Source organism: Podarcis liolepis (genome assembly GCF_965112155.1).
Source record: "Podarcis liolepis genome assembly, chromosome: 2".
NCBI lineage: Eukaryota > Metazoa > Chordata > Lepidosauria > Squamata > Lacertidae > Podarcis > Podarcis liolepis.
The window spans coordinates 27142320-27166697 of NC_139555.1; the positions used below are offsets into that span (position 1 = coordinate 27142320).

Here is a 24378-nt window from a genome sequence, read left to right on the forward strand (position 1 = left end):
CCTTGCCTGCTTGAAGCTTCTTTTACAATAAAACCTCTTAAAGCAGTGGGGGGCCCTTGGGTGCCTTCTGTGTCAGATTTAAAAGGCATATATGATGTCACCAATGATTTTAAATCTTGTATTTTTATATTGTTATAGCGAGAGACCGAGAGAGGACTAAATAGCTGACTTCTGGCAGCAGGGGCAAAATTAAACAAAAATCATGGCTGAACTGGGCTTTTTGCTGACGCAACACCTTTTTTTCTGTTTGAACCGATGTGATCTCCAGGAACAAAGTTGCTCCTGGGCAAAACTCTAGAAAAAGAGCAACCTAACAAACCAGATTATGGTTCCCCTAGATGCATTTTTCACTAAAAGCTGGTTCACTAGGGGCATTATATAGTGGTCGGGTGGGGAATGGTCAGGTGGAGAGTAAAGCAGGGGAAATGATTCATAGAACCATTGAATTGTAGAGTTGGAAGGGACGCGGAGGACCCTGTGTAGTCCAATCCCCAGGAATGCAGGAATAGGGAGCTGCATAGGGAATGGGGATCGAACCTGCAACATTGATGTTATCAGCACCACACACTAACCAACTGAGCTCAGCGGTGAAGGAAGCCCCTCGGGCCCCTGGAGTCTGCCTGCCTCCTCCCACTCAGCCACCCTACAGCTGGGGGGGGGGGGAGAGAGACAGCGGGCGAACCGTTTAGACACACATCGTTTCGCGGCACAGTAATTCAGTTTCGTAGCAAACTGGAGGTTAAACTAGCCCCTTACCAGCCCCAGAAGGAGTGCGGGGAGCATTTGTGCGACACAGTTTGGAAAGCTCTGTCCTCAAGAGACTACGGTGGGCTTTGGAAGACCCACATCACAGAATACGCAGGCTTCTCCTTCTGTGATAATCCTGATTACCAATGAATAGCAGAGGCTTCTGATGGTTCCAAGAAGTGCTTCAAGGCACACAGAGTTCTTCTTGTAGCTTGATCTGAATAGTAGCCTAATTCTGTGTTCCACAGAACCAGGCTATATATATGCACAGGGTTCCAAGCATGAGATCTGAAACAGGCAGCTGCTCTCTAATCAGCAGCCACCTCATGCGTCCGCACCCAGTGGTACAAGTGGTGGCACCCAGGCTACTACTGTAGGGGCATAGCTCCGCCACCCCTCCACTTTTTACACATCTCTGCTAAGAATTAAACCCCAAATAATCACCTTAAAGACGAGAAAAATACAGACAATTGCGACTGGCTAATACCAATCCTCTACCCTTAAGGGCAAGGGACGCGGGTGGCGCTGTGGGTTAAACCAGAGACTAGAACTTGCCGATCAGAAGGTCGGCGGTTCGAATCCCCACGAAGGGGTGAGCTCCCGTTGCTCGGTCCCTGCTCCTGCCAACCTAGCAGTTCGGAAGCACGTCAAAGTTCAAGTAGATAAATAGGTACCACTCCGGCAGGAAGGTAAACGGCGTTTCCATGCGCTGCTCTGGTTCGCCAGAAGCGGCTTAGTCATGCTGGCCACATGACCCGGAAGCTGTACGCCGGCTCCCTCGGCCAATAAAGCGAGATGAGCGCCGCAACCCCAGAGTCAGCCATGACTGGACCTAATGTTCAGGGGTCCCTTTACCTTTACCCTTAAGGTGGCAGTTCAGCAAGATTTGTTAATGAATGAATGACCTATTTAATATACAAGCCAGGGACAACCTGCATTTCAGTGAATGCTGAACACAAACCTCTTTACCAAGATGTTTGTTTCCAGGACCCATCCTATTGCTGTGCTTGTTTTAACTGTTTTTAATTTTAAACTGGAAGGGATCTGCTGGCGAATGATTATTATTATTAATGTCCTGAACAGCAACATGGTGCCCATAGGTACCAACAAGACCACAGAGACCTACCAGGCTCTTGAACCCCTTCTAGGTCATATCATGAGCGACAATGGTCAACAACCTTGAATTTCTTTTCACTCATCCCAGTGTCGGCTGCTTAGATACTCCTTCCATTTCGATTGGCCAGCAGGCATGGAAATGAGGGGGTAGAGAACCATCGGTTCTCTCTGTTGATGGTGTCCAATTAGAGCCATGTTCTCTTCACCCAGCTGCCAGCAGAAGAACACTTCTAATTGGACACTGCCGACAGAGGGAACAGTTATAATGGGATGCTGCCAACAGACATGTCCAGTCTGTTATTTCAAGTGAGCATCTATGCCTGACTGCAAGCCCTGCCCCCCTTCCCCAAACCCCCACAGTGTTAATGGATGAAGGGAGAAAAATGGAGCAGGCCATGGCTGTTTAGGAGAAAAAGTGTGTCCTGGTGTGTGTGAGTGATTGAGGAGAAAAACAGATTGTGTGTGTGTGTGAGAAAGGAAGTAAGTTTGCATTCTGTGGAATGTGTGGTTTGCCTGACAGACCCCCCTTTTTTTAAGTGTTTTATAAAATGAGCACTGGAGTGGTTTTGCATTTCGAGGCTCAAAACCGTACACCCCCACCTTGCGCTCAGTTCCTTGTACGGTGGTACCTCAGGTTAAGTACTTAATCCGTTCCGGAGGTCTGTTCTTAACCTGAAACTGTTCTTAACCTGAAGCACCACTTTAGCTAATGGGGCCTCCTGCTGCCGCCGCTGCACCACCAGAGCACGATTTCTGTTCTCATCCTGAAGCTAAGTTCTTAACCCGAGGTACTATTTCTTGGGTTAGCGGAGTCTGTAACCTGAGGTACCACTGTATTCTGCCTTGCCAATGTGCTTTCCCTGAAACAAGCATTGTGCGGCTGGCCATGCACACAGCAGTGACCATTTTATGAATGGGCACGCCTCCCCCATCCCAGCTATTTTGCGATGGCGCCCACAACACTCTCAAAATCCTGCTTGTGCTCATGGCCAGAAAGTTCGAAGAACTCTTGATGCAATGGCATGCCTGGACTTAGGCTGTTTCAAGGAGTGCATGCACTCAATAGCGCACATTCAGCTCTTGCAAGTAATACTCATGGGAGGCTCCAGCAAAGACCAGCTCCTTTGCAGTCCAGCCAGCTAACAGGAGAAAGAGTGCATAACCACAGCAATCCACGTAGGCTACACATCTATTTTTGTATTGTAACCATTGGAGCATTCATCAGGTGGGAAAGGAACCCCCATCTTTTCAAAGACACCTCCTATACTTACTATTAAATATTCCCCTCCAATAGAGTTTCAACAAGTGCATGCAACTTCCTTGGAAAAAATGCCTCAAGGGGAGCCTCTCCTAGTGACATAACCCATTATAAGCAAGTACAGACAACATAATTAGTTACTCAGAGCACTAAATGATGAAAACTAGGGAGTCTAGCATTGCAGTCTCTCCCAGACAGGAAAGAGTCACAACTCCATCTGTCTACTGCAGAATTACAGAAACAAAACAGAACACCCATCGCCAGATACATAATGGGTGACCGGGTGGAGGGGAAGAACCAGTTGGGCTAGGTAAATAGAAAAAATCTGGCCCAGTGATAACCTTAGGAATGGCCCTGCAAGCATTGTGACTCAGGGGGTGTCAGTGTTTATGGTTAAGTATGAAGAGTCAACATTGAGAGGGATTTGGAGCCAGACATTTGCTTCAAGGCTCCTCTTCAATATAATGCATCTACAATGTAGTCATTGCCCAGCAGATCATATGAAGCAAGCTTCCAATGAAGAGACCAAACAGTTTTGCCTTCTTCAAAAGCAGAAATGGACTAGATCAAATTAAGTCTTGAGGAATATTGTAAGGGGAAGTAGAAACATATTAATAACCTGCACCACTGGAAGGACAGATCCTGAAGCTGAGGCTCCAGTACTTTGGCCACTGCATGAGAAGAGAAGACTCCCTGGGAAAGACCCTGATGTTGGGAAAGATTGAGGGCACAAAGAGAAGGGGATGACAGAGGACGAGATGGTTGGACAGTGTTCTCAAAGCTACCAGCATGAGTTTGACCAAACAGCGGGAGGCAGTGGAAGACAGGAGTGCCTGGCGTGCTCTGGTCCATGGGGTCACGAAGAGTCGGACACGACTAAAAGACTAAACAACAACAACAACAACTGATATGTTATAAGAGGGATGGGGAGTGGGATACACCACGTCATGTTTGCTTACAATTCTGTATTTGTTTTTTAGCTATATATATCAATAAAAACCTGTCTAGTAGAAGAAGCAAAAAATTATTATTTGCATACATTTTTACTTTAACAATTGTTGCCTACATTTATCTTAAAAAGCTACTGAGCTGGGCCTTAGTGGCCCCATTTCACAGAAAAATGGCACAAGGCAAGGCTATAGGATTTGAACTCAGGTCTGCATGCCATGCAAATCTCTCACCTTTATGGCAATCTGAGTTACAGCAAGTGAATCAAATTAGTGCTCAACTCCATGAAGCAGAAAGAGTTACTTGTCTGTAATGGTCCACTCTCATACCCTTTCATCTGCCATCAAGACATGGGAGGATTTCAGATGTGGGCAAATGAGAACTGACATTCTCCACTCTACAGTAGCAGAGCCACAAGGATTTCCCCCACAGTCTTCTTCCAGCTGCCTGATTGTTCCTCCCCCTCTATGCTCAGCCTGTTTTGCGGAGCTGCATCCCCTTGCCTTCTCCTCTTTCCCCCAGGGGTCTCCCTGCTCACCTATCACTCATTGTTTGTGCTAGGGAAGGGCAGAAAGTGGAACGAGAAAGCGAAAGGGTTCTGATGCATCACAGCACTTCTCAACAAGACTGGCACACACAGTGCAAGGTAACAGAATAATGCAGATCATGACTCTGTTTTGAGTTCTAGGTCTCAACACCGGTTCTTCAACATTTACCTTGCTTATAGCACCGAGAGCCTGCAAGACACAATGTTTGCAAAGCTGTTTGAAGCTATCATTTTAAATGAATGCAATAATCAAACCTTTGGGACTGCTGCAAGCCCAACTCTGGAAACTTGTGGCGATGGGCAGGTAATAAATCTAATGAAGTGGGCATTTCTAGCCACATTTAGTCCAATTCTAACATATATGCTCACACTTATCTGAAGAGGAAAGTCGAATCATCCATAATGAAATGCACAGATCTCACGTTCCAGAGCCATCTAATAAAGACTTTATTCTAAGAGAGTATTATACTGTAATACCATTAGGGATAATGTGAAAGCATTCTGGACTCATTGCCCTGTGCACTTATGGCTAGGGGACAGCTCAAAAGTCTTGCACCAAAGCCTCCTTACCCTGATGGATGAAGAAGTTTCCTACTCAACCACAGCAGCCTTTGCCTTTTGTATGAGACCTCTCTCTCGCAGAAAATTCAACTGTGAAAGATGTTATTCTCCTTAGCTGGAGTTTAACATTCCACAATGATCCAAAGAATGAGACATACCTGGAGGTTGTTGTGTTGCACACTTCCTTTACTGCCCAGTCTCATGATCTAGAAGTAAAGCAAGAGAAGGGCAACTCCCCTCTTCTACCTCTTTATTTGGGGCGGGTGACGGAGAAAAGAATGGAGCCTCTTGTCTCCGTCTGCAGTTGAGCAACAACTAAGACAGGATCCTGTGACAATCACGCTGTTACTTGGAGAAAGCTAGAGGGTAAGTGAAGCTTAACAAACCATCCCCTAATATTAGAATCTGCCAAGAAAAGCTCCATTGAACGCCAAGACATTATGAAAAAAATTTAAACAGGCAGCCCGGCTGGTGGCCAGTTTCGAGGTCAGACAGTCTATAATATTGTGTTAACCCAATGTATTGTGTTTGGAAAGCTTGATCTAGTCAGTGGGAGGGAGGGAGACACATGGAAGCCACATTGGCCAGTAAAGACACTGTAAGTAAGTGGCCCCCAAAGGACTGACAAAATTTGCTTAAAGCAGAATATAAGCATCCCATAGAATGCAAGAGGCATCCCTTATTATCAGCACTGTCGTTAAGTTTGTCTGCCCCCCCCCTCAAGTCTCCTCGTGGTGTTTTGGATCTTCTTCACTGAGGACCCTTCAAGAGTAGTCAGGCAGTCATCACAGAGCCAGGAAAACTCTTTCCCCTTTTCACCATCTCAGTGTCTCTTCACCCTACTAGAGCAGCAGCCTGCTCGCCCCCACCCCACTCAAGATATTAACAATGGACTCCTGGACCTGCTCGTGTAATGTACGTAGAGCAAACTTTGCTCCCAAAGTCCACTGAAGGTTAGAGGAGCTGACTGAAGAGCTAGGGGAAGTAGGATCTGGGAATCCTACAGACATCATTTCACAACTCAGCTGCTTCCCTTTCTTTCTAGGAACACATCTCACATAAGCAGCACTTCACTATATCCAGTCAGGCGTTCTTCTGGCTGGACCAGCCGTTAGAAAGCCACAAACATGGCTCAGATACAGGAAAAGAGGGAGAGGAGGGGAGAAGCACCAGATTATGCTTTGAATTTAAAAAGGATAGCATGGGGACACTGCTCTCAGAACACAACATTTGCTGGTGTAAAAAAAAGCTGAATTGGTGATTGGTGACAAAGTTAAGTGAAACAGATATACAAGAATGTATGTAAGATACAAAAATTCAATCACAATAAAAGTTATAAAATAAAAACAAGGAAGTCGCGCACAGATGGAAGGAAGACATAAGGCAAGAAATAAGAAGCAAATAAGAAATTACTAAATGTTGGTACATAATGAAATGTGAAAATGTGAATATGTAAATATTTCATATAATGTATATATAACACTATGTAAATATTTCATATATGTAGTGCAACATTAATAAATAAATAAAATTTTAAAAAAGTTGAATTGGTTAAATTGACTAAAAGGAACAATCTTAGTTATTCTACACAAGATGGCAGTTCAGTTGTCCTAAGAAGATATGCCAGATCGCAATACTGTACTAATACTTTAAGCCTGGCATTAGGGGAAAGTTCTACCATTCTTGGTATTGGAGCCATCTAGACAGCCCCACTACCAATTCCCAGGGTGAATTTAGTGGAACTGAACACATGAATGTTGCACATGACATCCTACATGTACAGGTACATCCGTACATCCATGACAATGGGTTGAGTCACGTGATGTGTTCCACTACATGAAACAGCTACATGCTCCCTACAAGCATGTTGGTCCCCATGGCAAGTGTAGCAGCTCAGCTGACTCTTAGAGCAGGTGCATACATAGCTTGCGATGTACCAAGCTGAATGCAACCTGCCAACCATGCACAGAAGCTCTCGAGGATTCAGTAAGTGTAAAGTATTTGCTGTTGCCGGGACTGCCTGGGACTGCAAAAACAGAAACAGGAGGGTTTTCGAGCAAGCCACAAGTGATGGGCTGTGCGGACCTGCTTTAGAGTCAGAGGACTGAGCATGTCACCATGTGGGAGGTCTCTGAAAATGGACTCCCCATATCCAGTGATGATTCCCATCCAGCATTTGCAAGGACTCTCTGTGCAATTTGCCCCCAATTACCGCACTGGCCCGAATATAAGCCACACTCCGCCCCCCCCCCCAATTCTGATCGTGAAAAGTTAAAGCGCGGCTTATATCCAGGACCTTATGCCACTGGCAAAGCGGGGCGGCTCACCCCCACCGAAGCAGCTCGGGAGTGCGGCCACCCGCCGCTCCAAAACCTCCCTCGAGCCGTCGGAACGAAAGGGGGTGGCCTCCCCCCTTGTTTTGACGGCCCCTAGAGAGCAGCCGGAAGCGTGGGGCAACAGTGCCACTGGCAAAGTGGTGTGGCTCCCCGTGGAAGCAAGCCTGGTATTTTTTCTTTTTCTCTCCCCCCTTCAATTTTTAGGGTGTGGCTTATATTTGGGCCAATACGGTATACAGCCATTCTCCATGTTCCTCACAGTAGTCTCCAAGAACCTGGACAGGGAAAACTAGATGTGGATGAGAGAGTCACATGGCTTTGTTGTTGTTTAGTCATGTCCGACTCTTCATGACCCCATGGACCAGAGCACGCCAGTCACTTCTGTCTTCCACTGCCTCCCGCAGTTTGGTCAAACTCATGCTGGTAGCTTCAAAGACACTATCCAACCATCTCGTCCTCTGTCGTCCCCTTCTCCTTGTGCCCGCCATCTTTCCCAACATCAGGGTCTTTTCCAAGGAGTCTTCTCTTCTCATGAGGTGGCCAAAGTATTGGAGCCTCAGCTTCACGATCTGTCCTTCCAGTGAGCACTCAGGGCTGATTTCCCTAACAATGGATAGGTTTGATCTTCTTGCACTCCATGGGACTCTCAAGAGTCTCCTCCAGCACCGTAATTCAAAAGCATCAATTATTCGGTGATCACCCTTCTTTATGGTCCAGCTCTCACTTCCACACATCACTACTGGGAAAATTGCCCCAGTCACATATCCTAGTCACATGGCTAGGACTTGCAAATACAACTACCAGGATAGAGATAGTTCACCATGGGGAGAGTGATTTGTAGCAGTGCTATCAACAGAAGGAAGCCAAGGCAAATATCATAAAAGGTGTGTGAAAGAGAGGGTCGGAACCATTTGGCCTGCTATGTCCCTTGTCAAAAGCAGGACTGTACCCATGATCTGCTCTCTACCAATTGCTTTTGAAAGCGTTTCATGGCATTAATGTACTTCTTAATGGGGAGGAGATTTCCCTGGGGCGATTAAAAGTTGCACAAAGGCATCTTCCCATGCTGCCAGAACAGCACTTCGGAGCTGAAAAGTGGCACCTAAAAATAGGTACCAATTTGCATGGGGGTTTTATACAGCACACACTCCCAATTTTGCTGGCTTGCCGCTGTGTGGATTACCTGTGCTACCTTGCTGCTGCCCCAGTGTTTACCTTGCAAGGATCAGATATGTTGAGCCAGGTGCAACAAAAAACGAAGAGCAGGAGCCTGCAGGCAAAAGGGATATCCCAAGGAAACAGGAGTTCGGGAAGACATCGCACTTTTCTGTATTCTGAGATCTAATAGTCCAGATGGCCACAAATTTATAGCCATTTATAGCCAAAGCTACTTGCCCGCTCCATGGAGATGAATCGGAGGTAGCCAATGTGGTGCCTATCACATGCTATTAGACCGCAACTCCCAACAACCCTAATCATTGACAATGCTGCATGGTACCGATGAGAGTTTTAGTCCAACAGCATCTGTAAGGGCAGCACACTGGTTATTATCCCTGAATTCAGGGGTGCCTCTTAACCCAAGGAATGCCTGGCAACACCCAGAAAGCCAGCATTCCTGTATTACATGCACACAAGTGAATCCCATCTGAAGAACCTGAAGCTCAGGGGCAGAGCATCAGTCTTGAATGCCTCTCCAGTTAAGGCACCTCAGGAGCTAAGCAGAGGTCTTTCCCCAAGTCTAGGATTTACACTGCCAGAGCAACTAAATATGGTGAGATGGACTTGTCTGATACAATAGAAAACTGCCTCCTATATTTGTATGGCATTTGTGATCTTCATATTCAGGAGGGTGTATCTTGCATTGTGCTCTGGTTACACACACATTTAAATCTCCATCAGGCTCAGTAAAATCGTATGACAATGTTCTAGAATTCTGGAAGACCAGTGACAATAACAAACTGCGGGTGACAAAGGCATCTGCTGCAAAGGGAAAAGTGGGCCCCATTACATAATTTGCAAAGTTAAGGGTACACAAACTCTTCTTTAATGAGAAGGCTATACGCTTATTCTTTCCTCACTTTAAACTCCTCCGTCAGAGCAAAGTTTGTTCAACATACTAAATGATTTGTATTAACATGCCCTCTGTTTGTTCTTGCTACAGAGAGGCCTACTTAGAAGCGAAACACAAAATGTATTTGCACCAGGACACGCACCCAGGGGGTTGGCACTGCCAGGTATCCGCTGAAGACCATGCCACACTAGGAGCCAACTGCCAATCCCTGAATCCTCCTGACTGGTGCTTCTTGTTCACCTGCCCTTGTCTAGCGAGCAGTAAGAGCAGCAACTGAAATGTGTAGTGGTCAAAGGGATGGACTAGAACCAAGGATGTCCAGATTCAAATCCACACTGGGTGAGCAAACTCTCAGCCTCATGATGTGATGATAAAATGAACAGGTGGAGAGGAAACTATGCACTTTACCTTGAGCTGGAAAGAGGAAAGATATATATACATGTAATATATAAACATACCTCTTCTCCTGCCTTTCTGGGAGGAGATACAGAGTGGGCCCAACCAGAAAGGTAAGTGGTTAGTAGCAACAGCTCTGGCGGCCCGGGCTCTGGCGAGGATGGCCAAGCTCGGGTTTGGGCTCAGGCTCTTGAAATATGGCAACCCTAACTATTTTAAAATACAGTGGTACCTCGGGTTAAGAACTTAATTCATTCTGGAGGTCTGTTCTTAACCTGAAACTGTTCTTAACTTGAAGCACCACTTTAGCTAATGGGGCCTCCTGCTGCCACTGCGCCACCGCTGCACGATTTCTGTTCTCATCCTGAAGCAAAGTTCTTAACCCGAGGTAATATTTCTGGGTTAGCGGAGTCTGTAACCTGAAGCGTATGTAACCTGAGGTACCACTGTACTGACTTCTTAATTTGGGTTTCAAAAAAACAGGGGTCGTCTTATACGTGGGGGCATCTTATACATGGAAAAATACGATACTTGCCCCATCCTGGTCGCAAGTAAGGACCCACATCTGTTCCACTGTGCTCAAGTACATAATCCCAGTGAGAGGCTACCTCTCTTTCACGCTAGACTTTCCCAGTTAAGAACAGGCCCTGTTCTGCACTTGCCCCTGAACAACATCCTGAACTTTCCCTCGTCAGCAACTGAACGCCTGGCTAGGCCAGGAATTAAGGGCCTGCAGTACATTTTGGTTCACAAGGCAGCACTTTGTGGGAGGAAAAGGTCACAGGAGCTGAGCTTTGATCAGAGTCACCAGAGCAAAAGACAGAACCTTCACTACTACCCACAACCCTTCAGATAGATTAAGAGTTTCATCTAACAGAGAGAAGGGAGGGGGGCAGGGTAAGCAAACAAAGTCCTCTTTATTTACTTGGTTTTATATTGTTGTCTTTAAAATAACCTTTGCTGGTAGCGCAGGAGATCTCCCTCCTCCCACAAATGCCTACAACCAGGAAAGTCAGGTACAGGCTACCTTTTAGGTAAGTCACAGCACTCAGAACAACACTATCCAGCTTTTGAAGACTGGTTCTGTTTTAATGGCTCCTTGAAAAATTTGGTTTGGGGTTGGGGGCTGGTTCTGCTACACTCATAACCCCAACTGCCACCACCCCACCAAATTTAAATTGCATTATCAAGGCCTTTTTATCAGAATTCCTGCTAGCAAAAAGAGTGAAACGATTACCTTGAGTTCCTAGTCCTGCACTGGGATTTTAACCAGCCTGACCTCAATTCTGACCTGCAGACAGGGATCCACATATGGCAAAAGAGACCAAAGGGCAGAATGGGTGTGAAAAAAGTTGCCCTGGCAGGCTGTTGTGGGTTGGGCAAGGATTGCTACAGAGAGAGGCATTGGAGGTTTCCATTTCAAACAGACAAAAGCTATGCAAACAAACACTTCAGATTATTGATCAGAAGAAACTGCCACTCTGCAGAGGACCAACAGTGAAAGTAAACCGGCCCTTTCCAGAAGGTTTTGCCACGCAGTAAGAAAAAGAATGACTGGTGATCCTAAAATGAACTAGAACCTAACGAATTGATTACAGAAGGCTTAATTACAACTCCCAGGTTTTTGGTTTTTTTATTTAAAAAACCACCACACCTTCGAGTAAATGTGTTGGCATATGAGAAAACCTTGCACTTTTCCTAAAAAAGAAGGTAGTTCTTCATTTGCTCTCTCGTCCAGTTTTTAAATATGCCAGTTAAAATATAGCAGATCCAAAGCATTTTTTAAAAAAAAACTAAAACCAAGACCCACTAGTTTTGCTAGAGATGCAGGTTTAAAAGGTGTACCAACATCAGTTTCAAAACACAAACTGTCCATTTCAGTGGCCTGCAGGTTCTTGTTAAAATGCTGCCACAACACAAACACAAGGAAAAAGCTTATCAATCTTACATTAGGGAGACTTTATATTATACTTCATATAGGATCACTACTGCTGAAGCAAGAAACCCTATACTGAGCAAATGGGTCTCTGCACTGCCATGAAATATTGCACTTAGATGCTCTCCAAATTGTTTTTCTTTCTTTCTTCCCTTCAAATAACTGGGAGCCAAGCTACCCAGGAGTTTACACCTTTTCAGACCTTAGAACCTGCCTTTAACACTACATTCATTTGGGGACCAATTTATTTACTTGTTTATTTGTAAGGTGGCAGGACTGCTATTGTAGCTCACCTGAAGTCTGGCTGTGAGGCACTTGTTGCAAGACCAAGGCTCTGAAGGTCAAAGCCACACACTGATTAGATCAAAACAATTAATTTGTCAATTAAAAACTAGACAAAGGAAAGAGAGGCAAGTTGCACTGACTTTATAAAAACAATCTGACACAGAAATGAATTATTCTTTCAGCACAAAGGTGTTTGAGCTCATAGTCACTCAATCTTGTTAACCTCGCCAAATAATCAGGAAGCAATTTTTAATTAACTCTCTTGCAATAAATGCAGTGAAACTATTAAATGTGCATCCTTAGAATTCACTACTATAAGATGTTAATGAATCCTAACAAACTCTCTGGTCACATGGCAGATTTTACAACAGCCTCCACATACAACTATGAAAGGCATCTGTGCTTGTTTGCTCTGAAATATCCAAGCATCTTTTGCCCCCAGTCTAGCTTTGCTCCACCTGACCTGGTTAGGCCCATGAGAGCTGCAATCAAGCTTCTCAAATCCAGGTGAAGCCAAAGTCTACTGTCTGTAGATAGCAGGCAATCTGCTTAAGATAGCAAGCAGCTCAGGACATTGTTTATTACTGTTTCGGCTCTGAACAAGCATACCAGACAATGATCCTCAGAATGCCCTGCTCAGCAGAAGCCCAATCGTGTCAGCAGAGCCAGAACCATTTTAAGTGACCATCCCCCCCAAGGCATAATAACCTGTGGTCGGAACAGGCAGGAAAATCATTGCAGCAACACTCTCTACTCTGGTCACAATGTACAGCCTAGGATTTACTACCTCTTCTAGAGATTAAACCTGGCCACTGTTCACTCACATGGGGTATTTTGGGTTTGAAACATGCATTGATTTGAAGAACTGACCAACAACTAACAATTAGTCAATCACTCTCAAGGCAGCTCAGCTGCAGAATGGCTTGCTCAATCAGCAGACAATGCAGCCAGCCAATTAAGGCAAATCATTACTCCTTGATTTTTTTGATGATGTTTTTTCCAATGAAGGCAGAGACTGGGGTTTTCTGGTTCCAAACCAAATGAAGTTATTTCAGGGTGTGCTATTATATTGGCCTGATCCAGCCACTGGCATGTATGCAAACAGCAGTGAACACATTTCCATAAGGAATTAGATGAAGAAGGGGGAGAAGCCATTGCTGAACAGTGGCACAGTAGTGGTGCAAGATGTATTTAACATAAGCATGGATTTGAGATACTCAAGAAACCTACTTGCTGCATCATATGACCTGAAGCAAAAACCATCCATATTCCTAACTTAAGTTTTATCAGCATCCAAATCTTTGTACTAGACAGAATGAGACTCCCAGTTACTCAGCTATCCCAAAGGAAGTCTACACATTTCTGGTCTACATCAGCCATGAGCAAACTTTAACAATGATCTGTGTAGCAGCAGTGTTGACTACTCACAGATATCTGTATCGTTCACACATTGCAGCTGGGTTGATTTGGTGGCAAACATGAAACCTTCCAGATGTTCTGGATCGCAACTCCCGTCCTCCTTGAGCTGAGCATGCTGGCTGGAGCTGATGGGAGTTGCAATTCAACAATATCTGGAGGACCCAACATTGACTGCCCCTGCGGTAGACTGGCAGTCCAGCTGAGACTCTGGTCAATTTAAGAAGCAGTTATGTTCAAAACCACTACTATTTTCTTAACAGAGAGGGGAAACGCACCCATTGCTGATAAGGCCACAAGCATTTTGGAAAGGTGGAAGCAAAGATGTCGGCACCTGTTCCACCCCAGCTTGTGCAGCTCTCTTCAGCAACCTATGCAAAGAGGACCATTGAGAAAGTTCACAAACAGCACTGCTCAACAGCTACTACACACTCTTTGCAAGCGGCATTTCAAGGCTACAATAAAGGGGTGTACTGTATGTATCACAGGGTCTCTTATGGAGCACCGCACACCATGGCTAGCTGGATCTCTGCGCTATTATGTCATAGTGTTGCACTCAAGATTGATTTATTCTCTTAACCAACTTCCAAACTTCTTGTCAACCAGGTGTTTCTACTTCTTACCAGGAATGGAAAGGTCAAGCCACAAGCAGGTCAAGCCCATTTGCTATTTAACATCTAGAGGCTATGCTCTTTCAGGCTTGGAACTTGCCTCCAACCATTTACACTTTCCAGCATCACACACCACCAGGCAGAAGAGACTTCACAAGCATGCATTACAAAGTTGAATGACCCATTTCTACTGCTGTCTGTATCCTGGAAGTGTCCACTCCCAACTGCTTCACATAGCTGTACCACTACTGGAATGAGGGTCAGGCCAGTGTTAGCCCAGTAAACGTTATGACGTAAATGGTTGTTCTAGATTGCAAGTAAGATATAACTATACAGTACTATGGTTTTTTTATATATAAAAAACTGATGCCTTGCTAGATGCTTTAACTTTTCTTCTGATCCTTAAAGTGCTGGATGGAATGCAGAATTCAAGACTCTCCAACCATAGCCAAAGCTATCACTAAGATGGCATGCTCATCGAACACTTTCCCACTGAAACTTTAAAACACTTCTACAATCAGGTTGCAGAGCAAAATCACTTTGGGAAACTTAAGCAGGGATGGCCTTATCATTAGGCAAAGTAAGGCAACTTGCCTCAAGCAGAAGCTATAGCAGCTCCTATGCTATTCCTCCTAAGCCCCCATTCCCTCTCTTGGAGGACAGAGTGGTGAATATTACATGGCATAGCATGTCCCACCCAAACTGTCAAATCAGTGCTAATTCAAAACTGCCTGTTCAGTTCAGTTACCTTATGGGGAGGGCAAACTTCTTTGCCTCAGGCAGCAAAACATCTTGGGCCAAACCTCAGTTTAAATTATGTGGTATACTATGCATTGTAGAATTCAACAGCCACCCCGACCTTCCCCCCCCCCACAAAAAAAAGGTCAAAATCACAGAGACCTTGAGGGAGTTAAGGCATCACTGTGTCACTGAAAAGGTCAACCAACAGAAATCACCAAGGTTTATATTGTTTATTGCTCCCTACTTGCACACACAAAAGATGGCTATGCATGTGTGCTTGCTAAATAATTCGTAACATCTGGGGACTGCTGGCCTAAACATTTGCTAACATCTTGCCACAAGCACAGAAAGGAGCATCTCTGGTTCAGGCTCACAGGCTTATTCAAGTAAGCGTGAAGAAGGCCACCTTGGAATCAGCCCAGAAAAAAAGAAGTTAAAACTACAGTTAACAGGACAAGTTTATCCTTGTCTATTGCAGGAGGGGAACGAGAAGCTGCACAAGAGAGCCGCTTATAGAGAACTTGGCAAGGCAGCATGAAATTCAAGCAAGCAGAGGGAAGAGAAGCGTAACCCTAGCAGTTTCCTTTGTCTGGAACTCTAGTTCAGAGCTCTTTGTGAAGCTGAATTTCAATCAGTCCCATTGGGTGGGAGGCAGCAACCCTCTCTCACCCTTGAAACAGTCACAAGGGACTGCGGAGCACATCATCCTCCCATGGTAAAAGGGAAAAGGAATACCCCCCCCCTCAAAAAAGGGGAGGTGAGAGAATCTTCTAAGGCTGGAAATGATCGATAGGCAAGAAAGCATACTCTGCAGCTGTCGCTTTGGGATAACAGACTGGTTACAAAGTGGGCTTTTTGTGTGTGGGGGGGGGAGAGTTAGTACATAAATACACAGCCACTGCCTTCATACATCAAAGGAACTTTTAACTTTTTGAGCGGGTGCAGAAATCTAATATTTCAAGTCACCCACTACTCTTCAGTGGGGACAGAAAAGCACAGAAGATTTCAGAGCCACACTCACAAACCTCCTTCCTGCAAAAGCAGAGACACCCTACAGGGCTACCTTCTCCTTTTCAAACGCCTCCTTTCCGAAGTGACCTCCCTCCCTTTGGATCCGCACAAGCTTCAAAGCCTTGTAAGCGCGCCTGCCAGCAGAAGTTGTCGACTACCCCTTTGGGGATGAATTTCCCACGCTGATCCACGCGGAGGCCAGAGGAGAGCTGGTTTGTTTGGGCTTCTCCTTTGCTTTAGGATTTAGCACTTGCCAAAACTGCTACTCGCTCCCTTCCAAGCGCGTTTATACCTAAGCAAACTCCAGGATTGTGTGCGGCTTCCCGCAACTCTCCCTCTCGCTGGCTCGCGCTTTGGTCTCTGCGCACAAACACACAACACACACACACACCGAGCTGCAGTACTCATCCCCGAGCCGTAGCGTTCATTCACGGAATTTTAAAGAGACACGCTCGCTTTTTGTCGAGACAATGGGAAAGCCTCCCTCCGACAAGAATAAAACAAGATGCTAGCTAACTGGATCACCTTGACTCTCCAAATGCCAACCCAATTAGCCTCCTCTTTGCCCAGCTAGGATGATCAAAACCAAATAGCGATTCCAGTCGATTCTTTCCCATGCTCTCCCTCCCCGCCCTCGCTCCCTTTTTCCTCCCTTGGGAAAAGGCATTGATGGGAAAGGGGAGAGATGGGAGGAAGGGGGGGGGCGGCGGCCAATCAATGGGTTGCAGATGCATTAGCCCAGAAAACAACGGCGGCTCGCTGCCTCCCAGCCCTACAAACATTCGCAGTTCTGCAAAAAGCCGCTCCTTATTTTAGAAAGTCCAGTTCTGCAACGCGGCGCTTTGCGAGGGGATTTTGTCCGAGGGAGGAGCTCTTGATAAGAACCCCCCTTGTTCTTAATTTACAGAGAATTCTCCACACGCACCTTTTTTATTGCCTTTCTTTAAAAAAACAAACCTCCAGAACGTCACCTGTAAATAGCAAGGAAGCAACAACGGAAAGGGGTTGCAAAAGCAAACAAGAATCTCTGAGCTAGCCAGGGAAAGGCAGATGAAAGGGAGGCGCTTTCTTCCCAAGAAGAAAAGGGCAAGGCACTCCCTTCCCGCAAAATTTCCCTGCAAAGGGAAGTTGAGAAAGCAGCGGCAGCAAGGTTAAGTAGACAAAGATCCTCCTGGCAAGGCAGGGTTTCCCCTTCTTCCGACGAGCACCCTTTACCCCACGCCGTCCCTTTCCCGTACACACCCACCAAACCCTCGGAGAGCACCTGGCGCCTCCCTTGGCGCGTCCCCGTCCCCCCCGAGGCCAGCAAGCCAGGCACCCCGCCCCTTCTCACCCGTACCTACTCGGGACCCCTTGGCTCGACGGGAGGGCTTGCAATATGTTACCGGCTCAGCTGCTTCGTTGCTCCGTCCCCGCATTTCCACCCCATGCCCGCGCCTGCCCAGGGCTCCCCGCCGGCGCGTTCCTCTCCGGCTTCAGACTGCTCAAGCTCCCTCCCTCCTCCCCGCTTCCCCGCCCCGCCGTCCAAGTCACCGACCCGTCTGTGACGTCACGCCACCCAAAGGCCAATAGGCGAAGGCGACGTCATCAGGCTAGTCCGGGTCTCCTCCATTCAAAATCTGAATGCCTCGCTCCGGCTCTTCCCGGTGCCTTGTAGAGGTGGAGGAGGAAAGCAGGGCAAGGGCGGGGGGAGAGCCAGAAAGGGATTGACACATCGCTCAGCCTCGCTAATGGGGTTTCCTGAAAGTTCAAGGCTTTTGTGGGATTTGTGTTGTCAAGCAGGCGAGCCCACGTTACCCGAAGCCCGCTGCAAACTCGGCGGCGTCGGAATTAGCTTGCCATTGTCTCAGCGAAAGGCATATTTATTTTTTCGCCCGGCATAGGGAGTCCCTGAACAAAAAGGCCAGCAACAAAATCAGGCGGGGGGCAGGGCAGATGCTCATCTCTGCGCTGTTTCAAAGCACTGCTTTCCAGTCTACCTTTCTCGATTTATGGCAGTCAGGCAATTATAGCCCGCCCACCCCCTACTCTACTCTTTTAACTGTAAGGGCTAGCCAGCCGCTTTTTAAAAAATGAAACAAGAGGTCTAGAAGTACAGTGGTACCTCAGGTTACATACGCTTCAGGTTACAGACTCTGCTAACCCAGAAATAGTACCTCAGGTTAATAACTTTGCTTCAGGATGAGAACAGAAATCATGCTCCGGTGGCACGGAGGCAGCAGGAAGCCCCATTAGCTAAAGTGGTGCTTCAGGTTAAGAACAGTTTCAGGCTAAGAACAGACCTCCAGAACGAATTAAGTACTTAACCCAAGGTACCACTGTATGTGACCAGAATCCAAGATTCTGCATTAGAAGGCTAAGACAAAGCCCATTTCTTTCTTTTACCCTTTAAGAATTATAATTTACAATTGTACATTGCTTTGGGATGCCTCATGGGAATTTATTCATAACTATTAAGTTTTATGTATTCACAATAAATATCTCACCTTTCAATGAATCAGGGCGAAGGTAATTAACAATTTAAAAGAGACCAGCAAAATATCAAATTCAAAAATAGATATAAGCAAAATACAGACAAATGAGCATGGAAAGTGTTATCCATATAAATAGTAGTGAGATATGTGGATTTCCTTTTCACTACAATTTATTAGCAAGCAATGTACAGTAAATGACAGATCTTTAAAATTCCAGACTCCTATCATGGCCAATAGCCCAGGGATAATGGAAGTTGTAGTCCAATAACGTCAGGAGGGCCACTGGTTCCTCACTACTGCTCTATAGCCACACAACAGGATGTACTGAGTACAAGACTGAGTCAATTATTTCTTCACTGTGGAGATTAACATTTGCTACCCTGCCGGTTTATGGAACAAGCCAGTGGCAAAGCATAATACAGACAGGAGGAGCTCCTGCTTACTACTCATCCAACACTTCCTCTGTGCTTTAGCGCTAGCCTTCTGGCATTTTGCCAAAACTGCTCCCTGTTCTTCCATCTCCACTTGGACAGCAGCCCACTGGTGATGGTTAAAAGGGAATCCCAATCTGATGTGTCATCTGATGGAGACAGCTTTTATTGCTCCCATATGTACTTCCAGTAGAAAGAAATTGAGCCGCCTGCAATTTTAACACCAACATTCATTCTGGAGGGATGTCTCACGCAAACGATATGTTTGCAGATAACAGTTCTGTTGGCCCACAGAAAACATACTTGACTTGAGGTTTGCAGTGCAGAACTACACAGAGTCAGTTGGGCAGGGTTTCGAAAGCTGAGACAGAAAGAAAGTAAAATAATGGTATCGTGAATTGGAATAAGATCCACTTAGTCCAGAATTTTATTTCCAACCACAGATGCCTCTGAGGAACTCGAAAGTAGGGAAGTGAAGCTGTTGGCCTTTGCTTGTTGTTTGTTATTAGCATATGAACCTGGAAATTCCAGGTAACTCTCATGGCTGTTGAGAGAGAGAGAGAGAGAGAGAGAGAGAGAGAGAGAGCGCCACCATGGATTTGCCTGTTCCAGGGGTGGAGTGGGCTATTGCCCCCCATATGCTCCTGGACTACAACTTCCATCTTCCCTGAGCATTGGCTATGCTGACAGGGGCTGATGGGAATTTGGGTCCAACAACATCTGGAGAAACAGATGATACCAGCCCTGGCCTAATCCTTTCTAAAGAGGTCTCAGGGAGTGGATCTCTTCATAGTCAATACCATGAATTATTCATGTTGCTTGAAGAAAATGGTCAATTGCAGTCCTGTATGCATTAATACTGTAACTTGGAGACAGGTTCCGTTGACATTTATGGGACTCATTTTGTACATTGCTGGAAAACAATTAAGCATTTTAAAAAAATGTAAATAAATAGGGCTAGCTTTTGAGCAGGCAATTTTTGCCCCCTTTAACCAGATTAAATGGCAAAGTACAGAGTCGTATTTATAGCTCCACTGACACGTCATGCCCTGGTCCTTTTCAAGCACCTTGTTCTTATGTCCATTATAGTTCTGATGTAGGAGTGCCACTTGTTGTCACATGGGCTGCCTAGGTTCATATATTTCATGCTAAGTAAGCCCTTGTGTTTCCATCTGAATAGTTTCCAATACTCTGTTGAATATCATAACCTCCATAGGTGGAACCGGTGATGGTGAGTGGTTTATGATCCACATTTTTAATCATGAGAAATCTGAGGCACGAACCATGAGTTTCCCCAGGTGTTCTGCTGGAGCAGGAGACAGGCACAGTTCTCCCAATCTGCTGTCCGACACACCTCTCTTCTTTCTGTTTGGAGAGTAACCGTTCTTGATTTGTAACTCCAGCTAATTTTAACCAAAAGTGCACACAGTTTGGAGAGTACCCCAGTCAGTGCTGGTGTATTGCATGTCTGTATGAGACACAGCAGTCAGGAGAGATTAAAATCAATCTCTTGAGCTGGGCTGGAAATGCTGGATGTTTAGATACCTAAAGGGAACTTGGCAGAACAAGCATGTGGTGGAGTTGAAAAGCTGCCCATTGGGCAGCAGCCAGTCTTGATACTCAGCCACTTGGGCTTGGCAGTGGTTGGCACAGAGGCCTGAGGGCATGGAACCATTTTAGGATTGCATTTTAGGATCCCATCCCAATGGAGATGTTTGTCTGCTGCTGCCAACCTCTCAGCTCTCCTTCAAGAGAAGAGCTTTGAAAAACCCATTTGACATCCTTTTGCTCAGATTAGGTATTTTATTTTAGCCACTCCAAAGGACACAATGGAAAAGAACTGGGGAGGGAAACCATTGATTGATGCTATTTTCTTCTTTTTCTAAGTAGATAAAACAAGCCAGACCTCTGGATTCCTCTGAACAGTAATTAGACCCGTGAAACAATTGCACAATGGCCTTATCTAATTAAATGCACTGGTAGCCAGGGGAACCCTTTTTGGAATGACACAACCTAATAAAGGTGGGTTTTCTCTCCTGGCTCCATTATCTTCCAAAATGTATCAAAGAGTGAAAGAAGCAGTGCTAGTTGTCCTCTGTTTTATTGTTCCTCTAATAAATGTGTTACTAAATTTCAAACTGGTACATTTTAACATTATTCATTTAACTAAGTGCCTTGAGAGAGGCTTGAAACAGTTTGAGCAAATACAACAAGGAGCTGTTATTTACAGAGTCTCTGCATGTGAAGAATTTATGTTGGATTCAAATAATCTGGAGTTTTAGATTAATGAGAGAAAGATAAAGGACTTGGTAAACACCTGCTCTCTTTTGCATGTGGTGGGAGCTGATTCTTAACATTTCCAAGCTTGTGTGTGCCCCCCCCCCCCATTTCGGGGCCCTAAGCATCTCAGAAGCCACTTTTGTTTGTCAGAATGTGACTGCACACAATTGCAGAAATCACCCCACTGTTACAGCCTATCCTGTGACATCTGTCACCATCTGCAGCTCATGACCACTTATCTAGTTTCAGGCATTTTTTATTTCTCCACACTGGAGAGGATGGCTGCTGTTCCCTTGTCATGTGATAATGTATCAGTTCCCGTGATTTTCAGCAAAAGAGGGTTTTTAAGGTACCTAGACCAAGAAACAGTTCTAGCAAATGCACCACACTGGATTGCTCCTTGTAACTGATTGGTGAGAAGCCCTGGCCTACAGAGGAATTATCTTAATGATTAAACTATGCTTTCACTTATCTCAGCTTATATGCAAGCCCAAGGTAATCAGGTTCCTGAATCATTCACCTTGCTCTTCTGAGTAGGTGATTTGAGGTGAGCCTTCCGGGCAGTTGTGCCCTCCCAATTGTATTTTGATGGCTCAAGGCATTTTAATTATTCAGATGCGCTAAAAACACACACACACCTCAGTGCCTCTTCTTTCTTTGGAAATTGATGATGTCTCAAAATTCCAACCATCGCCTCTGGTCATAGCAGCGGTCCCAGAGACTCATTTAATTATCTTCCAGGTTTACTAGAGAGTCTTGTCAGGGTATAAAGGTTGTTGTGGCATTTTGATGAGAAGAAGGACTCTGGTGCAGGTGAAGGGAGCTCTCTGGCTGGTCAGATCAGATTCCATCTGAGGATATGTGATGTGATGTTTCAAGGGACTGAAAAGAACAGCTATTTCTGTTGCCAACCATGGCTTGGTCACTAATGCCCAAGGAAAACCCTGATTATGCTGCGAGAGGACTGCCGGCTGTTTCCACACACACCCTAACAAAATGTAAGGACCGTTAGAAAAACCTGCTTTTCCTACCTCATTAGCAGCGCTCTGAATCCCAACCATGCTCATGGGTTCTCTGCTGGTTTACAATGGACAAACAAGATGGCTTTGCCTCACTGTCAGCCTCCTCCTGCTTGGAGAATGTCCTGTCACGTAAATCCAACTTTCCTGTGGAGGAGAGGACCGGGAATGGTAATTAGGATTGCTAGAGTGCCATTATCTCACATGGGAATCTGCATACACTGCAAAGTTCTGAAGGACCCCTACCCAGCTTATCGTTATTTGTATCCAACCCTTCCTCCAAGAAACTTATTGCAGCATACAACAACCCTATGAAGTAGGTTGGGCAATGAAGACAGTGGTTGGCCAAGGTTGCTTTAATTGAATCCATATCTGTATTCAGCAATGAAACTAGGTTTCTTGGTCCTGATCCAACACTCCAGCCACTACACCACATCGGTTTACACCCCCAGACCCTTCAGTTGCCCACCTACTGCCCCCTCCCAAAGCCCAGGCATCCCTTCCTCATTCTGCTTGCAACTGAGGGGAGATTGCATCTTCCTTTTGAAAGCTGGTACTGTATTGGAATGCTTCTGTAATAAATGAAAATCTGCCCTTATTCCCTTATGGGGGACACAAGAGCCCTTATAGAGTCCTTTGTAGGTTCTCCATCGGTCGGAGAAAAGAACAGAGGCCAACCAGAGAATATTGAGAAGCAAAGCAGCTCATAAGCCTGATCTTTATTGAACTGTTGCAACAGGGTGTCCCCTTCACACGCAGGAGAAGGAGGAGGACCCCAAACAAAGGTGTGCCCGACCTTATATAGACATTTTAAATTGCCCGCCCTGGAGTCCAAGACCACCCTCAGAAACATCATACATACATCACAGAAAGGGGTGGTCTACAACAGAAATCTGAGTGTGTTGTTTACCTCCTGTCTGGCAGGTTACCTGTTAATGCTTACTTGATTGGATACCCTGGAGAGCCTGACCAGTCTTTTGTAATGATAAATACTTAGTTCCTGAGCCAGGTCATGGGCTCACCCTAAAGACAGGATTTGTGAAGGAAAAGACAATGGGGAGGCTTTTCCATTTCCTTCGACCTTGCAAAGAAAACATTTGGTCAGTTTGGGACTCAAAATGGTTTCGTGGCTGTTTTCCTGTGCTGCTTCAGACATGTGGTTTATATATTTATGTATGTGTTTGCTTGGTACATTTATGAACATTTATTTTATATATATATATATATATATATATATATATATATATATATATGCTTTCGTAGATTTTCACGGGTACAGGAATGCAGGTTTTGGTGTCTTCGGGTGTCTTCCCGTGTAAGAGTTGGGGTGTCTAGGCGACGTTTCGACGAGGTCTCACTCGTCATCTTCAGGCTGGTGCTTTCGGCTTCTTGTTACTGGAACAGAGCAGGATCTCAGTGTTTGAGTTCCTATAAATACTGTTGAGGGGGTGTGGTGTATAGCCTCCAACGTTCTGGGCAGAGAGGAAGTTCCCAGGTTAGTGTGCCTTTTCTTCTTTTGTTCATTAATTACTTGGGGGATATCTTGAGTGATTACTTGAGTGATATTCTGAGTACCACTTAGGAGGGTCATTAGGTGTGGATTAGTTGCTAAAGCTTTCGTGTCTTGACCTCTTGAGCTTGTGAAGAGTTTTTCTGAGAAGATGGCTGTACTGCACTTAGTTGTGCTCTGGCTTGGCTTCGTGTATAGGGGCGAGCTGTGGTTTTGTGCCCTGTGTCAGCCAGATCTGTGTAGGGATTGCAGGGGGGTGCAGCATCCGGAGGTGCCACTTTAGCAACTAATCCACACCTAATGACCCTCCTAAGTGGTACTCAGAATATCACTCAAGTAATCACTCAAGATATCCCCCAAGTAATTAATGAACAAAAGAAGAAAAGGCACACTAACCTGGGAACTTCCTCTCTGCCCAGAACGTTGGAGGCTATACACCACACCCCCTCAACAGTATTTATAGGAACTCAAACACTGAGATCCTGCTCTGTTCCAGTAACAAGAAGCCGAAAGCACCAGCCTGAAGATGACGAGTGAGACCTCGTCGAAACGTCGCCTAGACACCCCAACTCTTACACGGGAAGACACCCGAAGACACCAAAACCTGCATATATATATATATATATATCCCTCCTTATTTATTTTATTTCAGTTGGAAATCCAGGTTTTAATCCCCATTCAGCT

General features: G+C 45.5%; 1 protein-coding gene across 7 annotated transcripts in view; it reads right to left on the reverse strand.

The window, feature by feature from the left end:
- CDC42EP4 (CDC42 effector protein 4) overlaps positions 1-24378 on the reverse strand; it is a 47473-nt gene that overhangs the window by 10425 nt on the left and 12670 nt on the right. The window contains exon 2 of one of the 7 annotated variants that reach the window (XM_083490410.1): positions 22197-22331. The gene's annotated coding sequence lies outside the window, so the exon portion shown is untranslated. The other 6 variants (XM_083490408.1, XM_083490406.1, XM_083490407.1 and 3 more) reach the window with 6 other exon arrangements.